The sequence below is a fragment of the Rhea pennata genome, chromosome 2, assembly GCF_028389875.1.
Source record: "Rhea pennata isolate bPtePen1 chromosome 2, bPtePen1.pri, whole genome shotgun sequence".
Lineage (NCBI taxonomy): Eukaryota > Metazoa > Chordata > Aves > Rheiformes > Rheidae > Rhea > Rhea pennata.
This window is the reverse complement of record NC_084664.1, coordinates 45,246,061-45,265,905: the sequence shown is the minus strand read 5'-3', so window position 1 is coordinate 45,265,905 and position 19,845 is coordinate 45,246,061. Positions and strand designations below refer to the sequence as shown.

General features: G+C 40.5%; 1 long non-coding RNA gene across 1 annotated transcript; it reads left to right on the top strand.

Annotated features, from left to right (window-relative positions):
* Positions 1-939: 939 nt before the first annotated feature.
* Positions 940-19,584, top strand: LOC134136984 (uncharacterized). The gene is made up of 2 exons (XR_009957597.1): positions 940-1,483; positions 18,588-19,584. It is a non-coding gene; the product is annotated as an uncharacterized LOC134136984 (long non-coding RNA).
* Positions 19,585-19,845: the final 261 nt, after the last annotated feature.

Genomic DNA, 19,845 nt, shown 5'->3' with positions numbered 1-19,845 from the left:
CAGAATGAGCCTGACATCCTCCGCAAAATTTATTTCCACTTTTCTCTGGTCTGCCCGCAAAGGCTGAATTTAGCAATATGACTGGAAGTATAGGCTAGATCCTGTTTTCACTGCAAAAAGCTGCTTAATTTGCAGCAAGGATGCAATCTGACTCATATGGATGCTGACCATCCTCCAGAGTTCTGCCACAGTTGCCCTGGCTGGCAGATCTAGCACTGCTCCCTGGGACCAGTGTCAGCTCAGCCCAGAGATGTCCTCCCAGATGTGCTTGAGATGCTCTTCCCCAGGGATGACAAAGCTAGATGAGGCCAACCAGCATCTGGGTTACCAAAGCCTAGGCTGACTGCAGTGAAGATATATCCTCCATGTAACTAAATTGGAAGCTAAAACACCAGCCTTGTACCATAGCACAGAACTGCAGCAAGATGTTTTTGGCCCCAGAGCACCTCCTTCCTGTCCTGCCTTCCCCTCTGCTATCAGCGCTTTCTCTTACTGGCTCCTTCCAGTCCCTGAGTCCTCTCAATCAGCCTTCCCCCTGTTTTCCTGGCCTCTCTGAGTTCCTGCCAGCTGCCACCGCCCGCTTAGCCCCATGAGTCCGCTGTCCAGCTGCCACGGCAGCTGGCAGGGGTTTGACATACTTGCCGTGGGTTGCTGTGCCCTTCAAAGGAATGCCCTGCTCAGCCCGAATTGCTTGTCCTCTAAGGCTCTCACGTAAGCTTTTACACAGTATTTCTCTTACAGTTTCTTAAAACCGATAAAGATTAAAGAAAAAAGAAATCTAAAGCATCTCTTAAGTCATTGTTTAATTTCTTTCTTTACTTAACTGCAGCAGACAAGAGAATTTAAAAGGTAAACATGATTTTCAGCACTGAATTGCTTTTAATACTGCAGTTAAAGCTTTTGGGTGCCATAGTCATGTAATCATTGACAGGAGGCTTTTTATCGCTGCCTTTCAACACCCAGAAGTGTGGACCAAGTGCAGTCTTGGACTCTTTAAGGACTTGGATATCTCGCTGCTGATTATTGATTGGTTCTGACGTTGTTCATCCTCCTGGGCGGCGGCGAGAACAACGAGAAACTGGCAATGGACTAATTTCCACAGACAGCTCAAGTATTGTTCCTTCCCTTCCCCACACCACGCCAGACATGGCTGCCAGCCCAATCTCGCCGCACACAGCCTCCGCAAGGCTTCAGCTGCACCGAACAGCCCCTGAAAGTCCCAGCTCCCGCCACGTGCCGTGAGAGATGGTGCCAGCTTCAGCTGTATTGCGTGACGCAGCTGGGAAGTGCAGCCAAGCTCCATTGCCTTCCTGCTTTCTGCTTGCTGCCCACCTACCTCGTGGCAAAGGAAGCCATATTTTTGCAGGGAGTTTGTGGCAAACCGGAAGGCAGGTAGCTCATTGAGGTGATTCCTGGAGCAAGGTGCCACATTGCCCGTTCCACGCAGGCATGCAGACCTTCACCTCACTGAACTGCAGTTGCGGTAAGTAGTAGTAACACACCTAATAACCTTCCATTGGAAGTAAGAGCTGGAGGTAACCACTAGAGGGACATGACTTGTCGGCACTGAAGCCAATTAAAGGCTGATTTTTGCAAATATATATATATATATATATATATATTTGCTTTGGAATAAACCACTTGAAGCTATGAATTATTGCTGCATCATGCATGCCTGTGTGTCTCCCTGGGGAGCCCTAAGAGCTTCCTAAGAGTCAGCGGAAACCCAGTGATTCTCATAGACTAACAAATGCACTGCTCCCTGTGAAGCGCTCTAAGATCCTCTACTGGAATGCATGGTGGAAAAAGAGACCCAAGGGAAGCACAATTAAGTTTCTTTTCTCATGAGTGATCATTAGGCCTCCAAAAAAAGATAGACCCTTCGTGTGCAGCATCGATCAGAATTTTAAACAAAGAGGTATTTCCATTCTGAATTCTGTTGTTGACTTTTGTGTAGGGGGCACATGAAAGGACAAGATGGAGGATAACTTCTCTGTGTGGACTTGGTTTTCTCATGTGCACTATCAAAGCAGTAACTCTTACCATCAAAGCAGTAATTTCTATCACACAATGTGGATGAGGCATATTCATTACGGTATAGAAGACATGTTTTACTTCCCAGGTGGAAAGCATCATAAATGAACTATATACTTCACCACTCTAGTATGTGTTTTCTAGATGGTCTTCCAGGTGCAAACATCACTCTCTCTGCAGAGTTGATGACTCCTAAGCAAACATCTGCAGTATCAAAAATGATTCATTTGGGGCATGTTAATGTCATCATCTATTTGTAATTCAACTGGTCCCAATCATAGACCGGCAGTGTGAGCTTTCAGGTGTGAAGGAGAGGTGACAACTGAGAACTGGCAGGTGCTGAGAGGGTGCACAAGCTGATATGCGATAAGCAGGAACAAGTATGAACTGATATTTCAAAGCTGTAAGAAGCTGCTTTGTAGAAGCTGCATTTCCAGCTCTAGACACAAACGAGATGTTATTTTGCAGCAGCCACACACCAACCTTGTGCTGTTGCGCTACAAAGGACACACACTGCTTTCTGCCGTTTCAAACCAGTTTACCACAGACACCTCCTCATGAGCTCACCCATGTCATGTTGACACCATTGTACACAGATAGCTAGTCTATTCAGAGCACAGAGTTGGCTGGGGGCTTTCTGTCTGGTTTTGCAGCAGGCAGCCGTATCTGGCCTTCACCTACACCATTTTAGGAGATGGGTCCCATGTTGTAAAGTCTGAATCTGGATCCAAACACAATTTTCTTCAACATTCATAGATCTCATCCTCATGCTCCGTTCAGATCAGAGCTCAACTCCAAAGTTTGTGTTCCAATTAAAACTTCCTCAAAGCTTTGGGGTCTTCGACTGCAGTTTTGGTTTATCTTAATTTCCAGCTTTTTTTTTGGAAAATCCTTATGCCTAAAAAATTTAAGGACTGATCTTTCTTCCACTGAGGTCAGTAGAGTCTTGCTTTCTTGACATTGGCTTCAGAAAATCATTTAGAGCATAAAAAGATAAGACCAAGGACAACAGGAATTTTTAAGAATCTGCCTACACGCCTAACTTTTAATTGCCAGTTAGACACCTTAGGTCTGTAGAAATCTCCATTTGTGATCATTATTTTATTTCATTAGATGCATGGCAGACTCTATTTATTATTAACTCACCATACATGTCCCAGAAGACAGCCTTGTTTGGTTTGACCTTATAAATTCAAATCATGACTTCTGAGGCAGTGGGTTATTTCCTCCCAGAGATGCAACACTGACACAGGATAACAGACTAGAGTGGAGAGGTTTTGCATCTAGCTGTACACTGGAGTGGGTTTTGGAAAGAATCTTGCTCTAGGATTGGGAAGGTTTCTAAAGCATATGTTATTAGTTATTATTTTGCTGTTTGTAACAAAATTAAATTGAATGAGTCGCGCTCACTGAGCAGCACAGAAACAGCAGTTGGCTTGAAATGAAATGAGCTGAAGTTGAACTCGCTTAGTTTCAGATACATGTTAAGCAACTTCCTGGTAAAAGTGTGATAGAGATTATTTGTATAAACAGCTGTTTCTCCAGTCATGTAGAAAGAAACATTGTCAGTGGAGGTGGATGGGTGCAGTCCCTGCTTTTTAAGCAATCTCTTCTCAGTGACCTCTGCTTACTAACCTAGAACTCCTCCATGACACCGTATGGTGCTCCTGGACTGTCCTCAGCCTCTGAAATATGCCAGTGGTTTTTGTTCAGAGACTGTGTGACAGTTCTTTGTGTTGGATGAAGTAAATCTGCATATATCTGAATTTCATTTCAAAGGCCCCATAATAATAGCTGGTTTTATAAGTGCTTAGAAAAGCAGCAAGAGCACAAGAGACCCTATCAGACTTTAAATATCAGATCAGAGACCTAGAAAATATCTGCAGCTGCAGCAGCACCTGTTACATCAAGATACTATGCATGTAGGTTGCCTGTTAAAGGAAGGAAAGAGGAAGTTCACGTGGTTACTTATGGTCACTTCTCAGCTCTATTATTTCTCCTACTATGTAAGTATAAGCAAGATATTTAAGGTTTAAATGCATAAAAAATATTTCTGCGAGTAATAAGCTACTAAGCACCCTTGTCTATGGAAAATAAGACATGTTGAACACTTTCACATTTATGAAGGGGGCAGTATCACAGCACAACAGTGCTGTATGCTCACTATTACTAATGTGAGATACTTGCCAGCAATTAGGAAGCATCAGTGAAGCACCTGGATAAGGTGAAGTCCTTTGTTGCCAAGATTATGCTTTTACGTCTTTCCACATACCAGCTTTACCATGAGCAGAAGTTTCATAGCACTGTGCCATGGTGAAATGCTTCAGGCTTTTATCCAGAAAATTTCACTACAGTAGTACTGTAGCTTCACTATAGTGCATCCACAGGTAGCAAAAATATTTACCACACTGCATGAGGACTCTCTTCGCCATTCAGAGGACTAACATACTTACTACATAGCTGCAGTAGTCCTTAATTAAAGGAAGAACTGGATTCTGTGATGGTGGGTTGTTCCCTTCAGAGAAACAGCAGCGTACCCCTGTGCATCCTTTCTACAGCAGCCCTGTGGGCAAGCTCTACAGAACAGCCTTCAGCACCAGAGGTTGGAGGGAGGGGTCTCTTCCCAGTCAGTGAAATTTGCACTTCAGTTGTACATTGCCTTCTCTAGGCAAGTTAGTGTCTCTACATCTTCCATCAGCTTATTCAAGCTGATGGCAATGTGGAGGTATATGTACGCACATAGTTCATTGAAAAATCATTCACCGCCTTAAAATTAGAAAAGAAAAAAAAAAGATTTCAAAGTTCTGTAAGTTGCCAGGATATTTGGGAGCAAGCTGATATTTGGAGCTTATTTTTCCCTTTCACAAACCACACCTTGTCTTGCCTTTTATATCACATGTCTTTTCTTTCCTGTAGAGTACTGCCCAAGTATGCTTTAAAATTTTTAGTACATCATTTCTCTCAGTCAAATAAGTTCAGTCAAAATAATCTGCAATGGAATTGTTTTAATTAGGGAGAGAATTGTTAGAGGGAACGCCAAGGGAAATGAGAAAAAAGGTCCCACTCCCTTTTAACCGAGTGGAAAGATGTTCTTGGAGAGTTATGTGCTGAGATCCATTTGTAGCATAATGTTTTGGCACTGCGCAATATTTTGTTTGATTGCTGTGGCAGCAGACTTACCTACAATGGTTTCACGGAGAGATTAAAGCCAGGAGAGCAAATTTTACTGGTGAGAATTAGCAAGAGATGGTTCACCAGTGGCAATAAGTGGTTCTTCAAGAACTACCAACTTAAACATACAAATCAGCAGAGCCAGCAACAGTACTTGCAATGGTGCCATATGGCCTTCCTTTGGAGGACAAGAGAGGAGCATCACATGTATGGCACAAAAACGACTCGTTCAGATGAAGTGTTACAGAAATACATTGTTTAAAACTGACTAATATTTGCAATGAAGTTAGTATTCAAGCTCAAGTTTACAACTTGGTTAGCACACTTAGTGGAACAAGTGATTGGGTCTCTGAACTCTGGCAAAAAATAAAATATGGGTACTCAGATTCAAAGATACTCAACCTCTCTCCTTGAAAACCATGCTTGTCTCAAAAAAAAAGAGGTTCTTAAATTGTAATCAAAACCAAATAGTTGAAAGCAGGGTATTAAAAAAGAGATCTGCTAGTTTGTTTGACTTGCTAATGTCAATCTACATTGGATAATCAGGATTCAGTGTGAATCTTTCTGGAGAGAGTGAGGGGGTTGGTGTTCTTTAATCTTGACTGGCAAGGCATGGCTTCAATGTCCTTTAAATAGCCTTCTTCCAGGGACTGTAACTATTTTACTGTTATTTCCTGTGGGAGATTTTATAATTTCTAATCTTGGTGATCCTGGGTTACTGAAGCCTTACTGGACAGCAAGAATTCTCTTGCTGGGAGTTTAAGCAATTCATGTCGCTTGGCTGATCAGGAATGCTGTTTTTCTTCAGTGTGAACAACAGCCATTGGATACATGTATTCATTTTTTCTGACACCCCAGAGAAACAGCTCCTCCGTGTTGCTGTCCCTCATAGAAAGGAAAGCAGGGAAGAAGCAATTATAGCACATTTCCCTGATCTGAGGAAGTTGCCCAAGAAAAGCACTTTGTGATTTCCCTAAGAGGATCTATTGAATTAACCAGCTTAATTCCACATTCCCTGGGGAGAGCCCTTGATCCATGACACTGGAAAGGATTGAGACTTAGTAAAGAAAAGGAAGAGTATTTCATTCCCTAGGCATCCTTCATAAAAATCTTCTTTCATAAAAATCTTTAAAAAATATTTAGAATATTCTCAGGGCTTCCTCTTCCTTTTGCACACCCCCTTTTGCCACTAATGTGTCAGAATGGAGGAATTAACAAAATCAGAAAAAAAAAATAAAGCATAATTTCAGGCCACCTTGAAGAAATTACTCAAGATTTTGAATGAAAAAAACCAATATTTAAAATAATGCAACTTTCCAATGAAAGCAAGCATACAATTGAATCTTCTTCATTAAGCTTTCAAGTTTTAAAAGCAACGGCAATAACTATGGTGACTATTTGATTACTATTCTGCTATAAAAAATACAGCAGCTTTTCTGGTAGTGTTCAAAAGATTAGTCAGAACCACTGGAGATGGAAAGAATGACACAGGTAACTAAACAGCTTGCTACATTACTTTGATTGTTTTCTTAACTTATTTTTCTTGTTGATGTTTTTCATATCCAACAAAAGTGATTGTATGTAAATGAAAAGGTATAGCTAATGACTAGATCTGAAGAGCTTACAAAGCACTGGAACTGAGATAGTTTCCCATCCGCAGAGCCTGAAGAATAGTGGCATTTCCTTGTTCTCAGCAGAGGCTTCTCATTAATTATTAGTGTTCACTGTTGCACAGACATGCAAACAAGATCAAGGTATAGGTGTGAGCTACCTTACAAAAACATTCAACGGAAGTACAGCTGTCATCCTAAAGGGCAATAGTCGTAGAAGGCAGGATGAAAGGTGGATGACAGAACAAAATGTCCACAGCCATACATTAGCTTTAATGTAGCAACATCTAAAGTCTCCACAGAAGGACAGTGGGAAGGTAGGGAGGAGGAAGAAGGGAAGCCCCCTATGCTCTATGCTAAGCAAAATAAAAAACTAAAACCAGTTATTTGAGATAACCAATATCATCCCTCCATGAACGCTGTTGGATAACTTTACACCTGGCTTTCCATGAACACTATTAGATACCTTTAATCCTGGCTCATGTTGTTTTAGTCTAATTAAAGGTAGAAAGTCGCCTTCAAAAATAGATCGACAGGGGCACCTATAAGAGGTGAATTAATGGAGACTGAGAAGTCTCCATTAATCACTTCTTACAGAGAAAATACCAGGAAAAAGATTCATAACCAATGGCCAGAAGCTTAAAACAGATACCATGGAAATTAATTGTTTTTTTCTTTCTTTCTTTTTTTTTTTTTTAATTGTGAGGTTGATTATCACTGGACATACTGTTGAGGGCCACAGTAGATTCTACATTTCTTACTGTCTTCAAATTGAGAAGATATGTCCTTATAAAACACAAATTATTGGAGTCAGTCAGAATAGAAAAATATGGCTCAGATTAAATCTTCCACTAGTCCTTTCTGGCCATAAACTTCAGGAATCTCTGAAAGAGTGTGAGAATAGGAGGCAAAGTGTGGGAGAGAGCGCTGGTTGTGGAAATGCCTACCAGTGTAAAGCTTTCCTACTACTTCTCATTGGCTGAGGGCTCAGGGCAGCACACTCTTCCTCCTCTAATCCATGGCTATTAGGAAGGTGAGAGTCATTAGCTTTCTTGTTTTAGACTAATCTTTCCTCCTCTCTAGCTTCTCTGATCTCTTCCTAGGCTCTTCTTACTTATTCAGATTTGGATTTCACAAAGGACCAGAGGTCCTTTTTCTGATCTCCAGAGGTCCCTTCCAACCTTACTGATTCTATGAATCTATGACCAGTGATGGCTGCAGCCTCATGGGATCTGCCCTGAAACCTTCAGTCTAGCATGGAAGTAGAAATTCATGCTGAGGCATTTCTGTGAACTTTATTAATTAGCCTCACAGCAAATGTCTTATCTAAACTCTTTGGGGTACCCATTCTTCCCAACAATAATCTCTGTGAACTGAAAAATGATTCCCTCCATAAATGGCTCCCCCAAGTATTATCTGAGCCTACCTGGCCTATCTACCCAATTTTTCTACCACAGTGGCAGATTTGAATTATTATTTCTCCTTTTTGGTTCAGTTGTGACATAAATGAAATAGAGAAGATTCTTCATTTAAATTGCTAACGTTAGTATCTGCTGTGGTAACATGGAAATATAGTTGGCAATTGTCACCTGATTGTATAAACCGCTGAATGCACAGCACAAAAAGACAGGCTCTGCTCTGAAAACACCGTCAGTCATATGTAAATACTCACATATTTTCTACAGGCCTTTACTTGGTCTACTCTGTAGACTATTTGCATGCATCAGATGCTGAGTTTAGGCTGTTAGGTTGCCCCAAAGCATAACGAGGTTTTCTTTTGCCAATATACGTCCCCTAGCCAGAAGCAAATGCAGCCAGAATGGTGATGGGAAGGAAAAGTGGAAGGGAAGAGAATTTTACAGCCACTGCTCTCTTGCCTTACAGACAACCCACAACCTGACTGGTGCAAAGTGGCTTTTAATCCTCCTATCCATAGAAACCTGTCTGTTAGCCACAGATTATAGCTGGCTCTCTATTGTATCATGCACTACACTCAGCTCTACCACTCTGTTTCATTCAAACAAGCTCCCTGTTTACCACCTTCTACCTGGTGCTTAAATTGAAGCACATCTCCAAAATCTGGGAGTTTGTTCTATACAGCCAGGTACAACTTTTGGCCATGAGCCTCATAGATCTGCAAGATATTCAACAACAAAAAAGAATGGTGGCAAGCCTGTTTGCACTTGAATGTTGCTTGTAATAGAAATACTGACTCAAGCGTAATTTATACTTTGAAGACCAAGGGCATTTTTTCCATGTAGTTCGATTTACATACTCGTGTATGCATTTTGAAGTCTTGGCCTCTGTGCTGTAGCAGCCTGTGTATCTTTTTTTCCATCTAAGCCCTTTCTGTCAACCTTTACTGCCTTGCTCTTTCAAAGAATAATGTCCATTTTGATGAAGTATTCCTTTCAGTTTAGTTTACTTTTATTCACATTCTTTACTATCATATGAAAACTACCCTCTCTATAGTGGTTTGACCTGTACTCCTTTGGATTTAGTCATTTGTCAAAATAACCCTAAATATTAAACTATTTCAGTGTTTTAGAAGCAAGCTGTAAATATTGTCTCCTTCCACTCTCCTGTGTTTTCATTCTAAATGGAACAGTTGCCTTTCCTTGACTAATTTCAACATTTTTGTTACCATATCAGAAACACAGTATCTTAACAACCTCAAATAGAGTTTTAAGCAGCAGAGCACATCTCTGTATTTAGGCATTTTGAAACAAATTGTGTTTCTCCACAGATAGCCAAGTGAATAAATTACTTGAACTGAATTTTGTCTTTAGGCGGTCTCATCCACAGAACTTCTGAATTCAAATGGTTTCAAAACTTAGCATACTTAAAAACCTGTATGGCCTCCCTTGAGATGAAAGTAACCCTTTACTACTTTAAAGAACCTAAAGTTGAAAAAACAAGCAATTAAAACTTAAATCCTAAACAGAATGAGGTACTGCCTGAGCACCTTCCACAGGACATCAGAAGCAACAGTGAAGTCTTTAGTTGCCTGTATGGGAATCTTTGCACTAAGCTCTGTGAGGTTAACATTAATAAGATGGGTTTTTTTGGTGGGAGAAAGATGACAGAAAGGAGGATGCAAATAATGACTAGAAAAGCAGCTGTTGGACTGTGTCACTTATGGTAAACAGACCTCCCTCTACCCCAATCACACAGGTAAAATTTTTCATCATTTCATGAAGATGATCAGATTCCAGCGGATCATTCCATAGCAGAGTTACCTTGTCAGGAAGCGCAGATACAGAAAAGCAAAAGCCAAATCACATTTTTTTCCTGAACTTCCTGATCTAAAGCACATTAGAGGTATGAAGGAACTGAAGTTCCTTCAGTTGCTTTGAAAATGAGGGCCAAGGCTGTAAACAGGGACTGTGAGACAGTGGGAGCCTGCTGAGGGACTTGAGTTTGGACATACTGTGCTGAAGGCACCTCATACCACAGAAAAAGTCAGCAGTCACATTCTGGTCCATTCAGTTTTTGGATTCCTCTCCAGTTACAGATTTTAGGCTAGAAGAGACAAATGCATGAGCCAGTGGGCTGAGATGCCTATCAACAAGGAAAGGACAGAGAAAGGAAAGATACAGAAAGCATTTCTGGAATTTGCTGCAATTTGGTCATCCAAGTCTAGTGAGGAGTCACTTATAACTTTGATGAATGAGGGCTGTACATCTTTGAATAAAGGTGGTGAAAGGGTTTTGGCCAGCTCTTCAAAGAGTTTTTTCTTCCAGCCAGACACACTTTGGACTTATGTGGATTCCTCCTGAGCTGACTTCTCCTCATCTAGATAGTTACTGGGAGGCATTTTGACATGGTAGAAGCAATAGTGTTCACATACCTTGACAGTGGGAGCCCAGGAACATGAACAAGACTTGCACTGATGGGAATTTATTGGCAGAGCCTCCTAGTGGAGACCTTCTGTATGACTCCTCATGACACAAAGTGCATCAGCCAAGATACTCTTTTCTTTGGCATAACTATGTCTGTCCTGTGCTGTTGGTGGGGTTTTGACAGTATAGCTGTGCTGGCTACCAGAGCAGATTTTTTTCCACACTTCTGACTGGTTGAATACAGCAAAACTCACTTCAGTGCCCATGAAAGCAATGGGAATCTCCAAGAGTCTGTTAAAAAGTCCCTCAGAGGAATGTATTTGCAAGAATCTGGCCCTGCATTGGGTTGTTAAGTCCTTCTGGAAATACATTCCGTATTTCACAGGCAACTGGAGCTGCTAAAAGGTTGTTCCAACCTACCTGCTGCTCCATACCTAGGTATGACAAAGTTACCGCTAGATGCACTTAGCTATTTATATGATACTGATGAAACCAGTGGATTCTCAGATTGTAAATCTGAAACTGCCATCTGCTCTGTATTCCCACAGAGTGCTTACTATTTTTTAGACTGATTCTGCCTAACACACATTCTTGTTGCCATTGGGGTCAAGAGGAGTTTATTGTTACAGGTGGTCATACAGGTTGTACCTACAGAAGATGGTAAGTTGAGCACCCAGAGTGCTACTTTGATTCATAGTAAATCAAAGAAGCAAAAGCAAGGTTTAAGGACAATGAAATGCATGCTTGCCAGCATTCCCCTGTATGCTACTATTGCTGAGCAGATCTATATGAAATACATATAACAAAATGAAGGATTGTTAAATAAATCCTGTCTTTGCTTTAGCTGAGGATTTGCAAGCTGAAAATAGTGTCCCTTTTGAGTGAAGAAAAATATCCTAGGTTGTACAGATTTCCTTGAACCATTCTGTAACTCAGAGTATTCCCAAACACACAGAGCAAATCACTAAAAATTTGCCCCCAAATCACTACTGTGATTGCTGCCTACTCCTTCACTTTTTTTCGCCCTGCAGTTCACCCATGTTAAAATTGCCAATCACAGAAGAATATGTTTACTGCTCAAGAAACACCTCATTCTGTAGTGCACTTAAGTAGTATTCACTGTGAGACTTAGGAGTGTGCTGAGAAAAGCAAGCTGCACGTTCAGTTGTTTGGTGGACTGCAAGTTAGTCAATGGCAGCTGTGGGCTTCCAGCACTGTAGCTTTTCTTTTTGTTTCCTAATACAGCCTGGAACTACTACTATCCTTACTTTAAAGGATCTTAAAGACCAATTTAAAACTTAAACCAAAGCTGAGAAATACAACCCTTAATAACAAAGAACTCTCCTTTTATTAATTTATAGCTAGATTTTTCCAAATGCCAGATAATTTAAACTGGACACTAGAACTATACCATACCAATAATTTCTTTTTCTTAGCGTTTGGCATGTATGTAGACAAGAAAACAAGAGAGACAGAGGGACTAGACAGATGATGAGGACTTAAAAATGTTTGTTATATTTCCAAAATTCCTTCCCTGGTAAGACTTTGAAATCTCACAGCTGCTGCCCTTTTGCTTGCATGATTATTTCTCCAGCTGTGTGGAAATGCTGCAAAACCATTCTGTGATCTGTCATACAAATTATTTTGACTCAGCCATCAATGACGTAGAAGTTCCTGCTGAATGGTAATGTCCAAGTCTGGTGTTGGATTGGATAAAAAATTATGGTTAATTCTTAAATTGGTATATGTGGAATTGAAGTATTTAAGGTGCTTTTTTCCCCAGAAAAGTTGCACAGTTTATTTATTTAAGTTTTGAAGTTACTTCCTTTATGCTTTAAAGCCCCAGTGGGATAACTTTTACAGCTGTTTGTGGTAGTTAAGAAAAGGGTTAAGAGGGACAATCACTATGCCTTCATTGGAGACTGTTTCTGGCCCTGTACTATGCGCAGGGATAAAAAGTCTGCAGATTAGAAAGAAGAATTTATTTGAACAATAGACTTCAGGGTAGCTACCTAAGTGTCTGAGAAAATGAAATGGGAGGTGATGGAAAAGTGATCCAGGAGAGCTGTGAGGTATAAAACAGTCTGGAAAAGTGCTAGAGAGAACGAATTCCCATTGCTTTATAGAATTTTCCTCTGGCAGTTCTGGCTTCTTCTGCAAAATGTCTCTGTTATCAAAACCCCTGAACAGAAGTGGTTCAGACATTCCTCAGATAGGGCTGACTGACTGCTGGACACCTGGCAAAGCGAGGAGATGCTCAGTGATGTGGGCTGATGACTGATCTGCCAAAGAGTGCCAGTGGTCTGTGGCATGAAGGGGAATGGAGGCAAGCTCACCTCAGCTCCCCACATCACCATGAGAGAACACCAGAACTCTTGGTGACTCTGTTTTCATTCAGATCTTTAATTTTCTTACTTAAACACATCTTGTTTGATAACCAATAGGTTATTGTGTTAAAAAAAAGGATTCTACTGTCTCACACTTGCCTTTTACTAGCATGTGAGTTGAAAGAGCCAAGCTCCCAGCCTCTCTGGCACTAAATATTTATCAGATCTTGACAGCACTTGACAAAACACTGATTAATCCTTCACAATTACACACAACAAAATATCTGGAAAGAAGCTTAACTCCTTGTTAAGGCAAGTGTTTGTTTGTTATTGTCTTATGATACTGTCCCACAAGATCAGGCAATGACCGACAAATGTTTCTTCTCAGTCACTCTCCAGGGCATAAGCTAATGGTTGGAGAGATCAAGAGGGAATTCTGCCTCACACACAAGTGCAAGAACAACATTATAAACCTGGCTAAGTGCACAGCAGTGTGGAAACTAGGCAAAATCACCTTTGGTAACAGCTTCCCACAGATTTCCCAGCCTGCCTATACAAAGCTGTTGAGGAGAAGGTACAGGATTTGGCAAAAGAAATGAGTCCCACTTGAGACTGTCTTTAGAAAGCACCAGTCTAGCCTTTCACAAAAGCTGGTATTGCTTGATTTCTGCTGTCCATAAGAAAGAGCTCCTAAGGGTCACTTATTTGATTATTTACAGTAATACTTGCGAATCTAAGAAAATCCCAGAGTGACTGATTCCAGACTGATAACATACATTCTATGGTTACATTGGATTCATTTCACAGAAAAACGAAACATTTTCTGTAATTTGTTTCATAATTTGGCATTTAAGGTCAACTATTTACCCTGAAAAGAAAAGAGAAAGGGCAGCCACATTCTTGAATGAATTATACTGAATTCACTGGGATTTCACAAGATACTAATGGGTGCAGAATTAGATTGTTGTCATCATTTTCAAAATCCTATTTGCATGAAGTAGTACTGTACTTCTCAGTTACTGTAGCACTGTATGTCTCAGTTACTTTAGAGACTCTGTGTAGAGTTAGGGTCTAGGGCGCTAAAAACAAAGGTGTCAGAATCTGACCCATGGTGCTCTTGTCCAGTCTTTTAGACTTGTACCCAAAGCTTCTGACTGGGTTGTATTTTCATTGGAATTGTGTCAACTCTCTTGTAAGAAAAGTAAAAGGAAACAGGGTTATTAGAGAATAGGAAGCGAAAAATCACACACCAGAAAATGAGGATCTAGTGCTAGAAGTTAGCTAAAGTCCTAGATGCATTTCCTTCTGTCAAGCCTGCTATGAAAGAGAGAGAGAGAAAAAAAAAAAGATGTTGGGGTAAGGCAAGATGTGAATGTAAGTGCACCTATGGTAACTCCTTCTCAGGCTTGTCATTATCCCATGGTAAATAAATGACCATTTACCTCTCTTTTTCCAATATATTTATTTGGCAAATAAGTCACCTGTGGTTTATCAAGAAGGTGAGGCATAGTAACTTACTCATCTTTCCATAACTCTTCAGTATCAGAAGTTTATACTATGTGAAAATTCACAAGGTGAAGAACAGCTGGAGCTTCATAGAAAGCCTATATGCCAGAGAGGCCGTTCCACAGGTTGGTCACTGCCTGCAGACTGTGTATTTGGCAGTGAGGGCGTAAGTCATTTTGCCAGGGAAGAGGAAGAGAGGCTAAAAGGAACTAGTTCAGTTACACAGTCAACAATTTTAATTTAGATGTCCTAGGGTGTCTAAGACATCTTCATACGAGACACGGCCTGTGAGAGATTGACACATTTCAAGACAGACACCTGAAGACCAGCTGGGATGCCCTTAGGCATTGAAAAGGCTCAGGATACCTGTGATTAGATGAGTGAATCCCACCCTTAGAGTCAAATGAAGCTGTGAAGGGGATCTGGGGAGCAGAAAGAGGTCCTGAGGTGAAAGGACAAGCCCTGTGGAAGATAGCCAGAAGATAGCCACAATAGCCTCTGCTCAAAAACTCAGAGGTTTAAACAGCCTGTTAAAGGGAAGGAAAGAAAAGATGATGGTGAAGATGCAGAGGGGAAAATAGTGGATTTGAGGGGAAAAAAAAGAGAAAAAAAGTTCAGAATATGGAGAGTCTTGAAGCAAAGGGCAAAAAACCAGGCACTAAGTTAGAGGAACATGTCCTGGAAGGGGGATGATATGAAGGGTAAGGAGCATGGAGAGAATGTAGATCAGGTTAAAAGAAACATGTATAATACACCCTGTTCAAAACAGAAAATGTAATGCACTCCATTCTATAAAGCTAGTTTCAAGCACTTCCCAGTTTTCTGTGAACATAATAAATCACTGGTTTCTCCAGTGACACAGAGCATGCTCTGTTAAAACTTTCCCTAATTCTTGCAGAAGATTTCAGAAACCCTCAGTTTCTTTTTGCCATTTTCATACTACAGCTAACATATTCCCAGATAATGCAAATAAAAGGACAGGAGCCTGATGGCCTTTAGGATAAAAGAATAAACCACGTAAGATGGAAAATAGATAAAAGTATGGACATTTTATTTTTTTCCCCCCGAACTATCCAGTGGATGAAATTCTCCCAGGAATTATCTTTCTGAAGTAAGGGCAATTGCAGTGCTGTAATTAGGGTAGAATGATTACCAGATGGCTCTAATTTTGATTTCTACTATTTTTTATGGTTCATTTTTGTTTGAAAGCTATTATTCACTGGAATGAGCCCGAACAGCTGTAGGCCTTTCTTGGTGATGTGGATTTGGAAATACTATAATTTGAACTGATTAAGTGTGCACATTCCACTTGTCTTTATCTCATTAAGTTTTAACATAACTGTACACACAGGAAAACACACAGATCACATGTGTACTTGAAGGAGACTAACATCTGATAACTAGAGACACCAGGCTTGCCTAGCAGTCACCTGGGATTAATTCCCACATTACACAGTACATATCGGTTTCATAGATCTCATAAAACTAGGATTAAGATTTCAACCCTATATTAAGGTACATGACATATTTTCAGCATGGAACTATTTTAAAAAGGAAAGAGAGAGCAAAGAAAATTTTCTTAGGAGAAAATGTGGTGCACAATTGACACTCAAAACCCTCCTTATCTAGGCAGGCAGGCCGGTATGGTATTTTTCATAATGCTCTATGTCAGCAAATAGCAACCTATCTAAAAAGGTGGAACCAGGATGTATTCTCTTTCCCAAATTAGAAGTTAAAATATGTCCAGTATAAACCTACTAGTCTCCAGGAGATGCTGCCTCTCCAAGAGAGAAGATGCTACTGATGATGGTATCCTAATTTTCTATGACAAAATGGTTTCTAGCTCAATCTAGATATAAACTGAAGCTAGGAAGCACTGCCTTTTAGAAATGAACCTTTTGGGATGCAGCTCCCAGTTCTAAGCCACATGCCATTACAAAATATGTGTCCCACCTATGTTTTCCTGCTCCACTTGTTGATCTCTGTTGTGGGCTATGGCAGCTCGTGCATTTATTTTTAGTAAACACAATGAAATAAAGTTTTATTGTGTATTGTATCTCTCACATTTGAATAACAGAAAAAGACAAACTCCTGCTATACTCTGTATTCCTTATGCCATTCTGTCATTTGGTTTGCTGAAGTAGTAGGGACTAGTCAGGTATTAACAGTCTTTGGAGTTTTTACAAATGCCAAGGCTGTTTTGCCTCAGGCCAGAAATTATACAGAAATGTTTTCTTGGTAAAAAAAAAAAAAAAAAGTACATAAAAAAGCCTGATTGAGTGCCGCATATATGGAGGTCAGGCTGCTCTCCAGTGAACTGGATTGAAAAAACTCAAAGCCTCATTTAGCAATGCCCAGCCTGCCTCCCTTGGACTGGGTCAGTTGCCATGGCATCTGAACAGCTCTTTAAAGAGAACCAAAAGCCAATGCAAGCAACATCTGAATCATCGCAGTGCCTGACCTAATAAAAAGACTATCGCCTAAAACTAGCACAAAGTGCTCCTCGTTTGTATATTGTTTTAGATGAAGCATACTAGTTTAAGCCAGATGATAACACCACCAAGGCAAGATTGTGCATGTACCAGTTACGAGTAAAGACATCATTCATTTACCTACAGGGTTTGTCAAAGAATTAGAAGGTGCCTCTGTGTCATAACACCAGGTTTGGAGAAGATGGCAACAAAAGACAAAATAATACATCAACACTCACACAAGCACCTAACAGCTGGAGTAAAAGGTCACCTGTTTTGTGCTGGGCAAGGGTTGCTATTTCAGTTTCACCTTTGCTCTGATGCTTGCCCAAATACACAATCAGGAAGCACAGGTTTACGAGCAAAGACGGAGAAGACAGAGATTGTAACCCCATCATTAGTGCTGCTGTGGCACATTTAACTCACTTGGGTCAGGTGATGGAGAGATGCGTGGTAAGGACCAGGCTGTGTTCACCTCCGAAAGGAGGTGTGAGGTCTCTTTCTATTACCTGCCCAATTCTTGGCGTGTGTGGGATCTCATCCAATGCCCAGGTGTACTACAGATTTTACAAGGGAAGAAAAACAGCATGAAAAACAAAGACCAACAGTTTTGTTTCTCAAGCCTCTGATCAGCCTGTCAAATACATTTCCTTTCCAATAACAATAAAAGAGTTTATTGCTTGACTGTGCAATAGTGGGAGCAAAAATTCATGAGCACATGGAGAAATTCCTCCTGAACTTTTAGAGTTACAAAAGACTTTGAATACCATGTTGTATTTCCATGCAAAATACTGGACAACTCCTATTTCAGTGCAACATACTGTATCTTTTCTGGAAGCAACCACGGTTAAACCTTGCTTGTTTTTGAAGAAAGAAAAGGGAGTTTTCTCTTGTAAATTTTAACAGTATTATAGAATTTTTTAAAAAAATCTATATTCATGCATTTGTAACTAGTATGAATATATATATGTCTGTGTATTTATATAGTTTCTAAATGAAAGTGGTAGGAAGTGTTCCTGGGACAACTGCTTATGTTCCAGACTCATGCCTAGTTTTAAAAAGTAGGGAATGGCCACATTCTGCTGCCTATTCTGCTTTGGCTACCTTTCCGGTATATAGAGCTAGATCTGGGTGACCTCATCTGATAAGTAATTCTCTTCTGTCCCCCAAACGCTCCCCAAAGAAAAAGCTGCTAGCCTCACAGTCAGGGCTAAAGAGGGAAAAATGTATCAGATGGGCCCCAAGTCTGCAATCTAACATGTTCATAGTCTTGGACTAAGATATTCACATTAAGTGAAGCAAACACTGCCCATTTGGCCCTGAGATACCCAAGCCATCTGCTGCTCCTGTTAATGCAAAGAGCACACAGTCAGATGCATGCAAGTTCCTTCGGAACATTCTGCCCACTGTAAAAGAAAAAAATCTGCCTTTCACATGAAGTCATTTTGCCAGTGTTTTGAATAGTATTTTCCGCATGTTGTTTCTATGAGATCAGCAGTCATGCCCTACTGTTCCACATTATCAGCCTTTTTTTTTTCCACCCTGTGTTTTACATTAGCAAATCAGCCAGCTCTGAGATCATATTACGTAAGTTTTTTTTTTTTTTTTTCGATTTCTAATTAATAGGAAGTGGCTCTCCACTATGGCCCGGAGATGATAAACGGCTTCGTTTCCTCGGTGGCGCGCTGCTCCGCACTGAGAGCCTTGCTCCCGGTGCTGCCCTTTGCAGTGCTGCCAGCCCCACAGCTGCGGAGGCTTTGCAGAGGGACGACCACTCCAGTGACAGGACAACCATGTCATCAGGGGTTTGGTCCTCACCAGCCCAGAGCCTTGCAACAAAGGACTGTTAGCATAAAGTAAACACGTTTGCTGTGCTTAGGATAAACTTTGACCTGTAATTTCCTCTCTGATCTGCAGGTAGGCTCTCCTGCAAGTAGGCTGCATCTCACCTAAACATTAAGCTACTAAAAGATCATGGCCTGCAGTACTGAGCTGGTTACTGAGGCTTCCTCCGTAACCATGTGGAGGACGATTCACCCCATCAAAGTGGATTACTTTTCTCAGAAAGTGCCTTACTTGCCACTGGCTATAGAGGGAACCTAGACAGGCACTAAACTAAACATCTAATTTCCAGATGGCTAAAATGAGATGATATGAATCCTGCCTTTCATGGGTTGTTGTACCAGCTGAAGCCTAAACTGTGTGCACAAAGGTTTTCCTTACATTGTAGCCTAAGACATTCAATGCTACTTCTGTTTTCTATTTTGAAGCTGTTGTATGACTTTCCTTTTCCTGTCTCTCTCTTTCTGTTAGTGGAACTGGTAAATAATTTGCAGCAAATCACATACTTCAGTGAAATAGATGTTTTGGAAAAATGATCTGCTGGTACCTTCTGACTTTTCTCAAAAGCATATGACTTTTAAAGTTCAGTGACCACATCATTTGCAGGCAGTGGGGTGAAGATATTCAATATTTTAAATTCAAACAGTGTTTGATAGTCTGGTTTGGATACTTTGACCACAGAGTATTTTTCACGTTCTGTGACAAAGTGAATAGAGGTTATTTGCAGTAACTCATTTTGCTCTGCTCAGCACTGGATTAAAAGCATGGCCACAGCCTGTTACCATGACTCAGTTGCATGGCAGTAATTTTGAGCTGAGATGGAATTATTTGAACTGATGAAACATGATTGCTTGAGAATTTCTGGTCTAAAAATTAGGTTTCACGAACTGAAAATTTTTCTTCTGCAGGTTAATATACACTTAAAATTCATAGTTTCTAAGAATGCTGTTAAAAGATTTGTTTGCTAGAATATTCCAGAAAAAAATAAGAAGAGGACAAGGATATTCTGGAAATATATTCATTATTTTGGTTGTAAATCAGC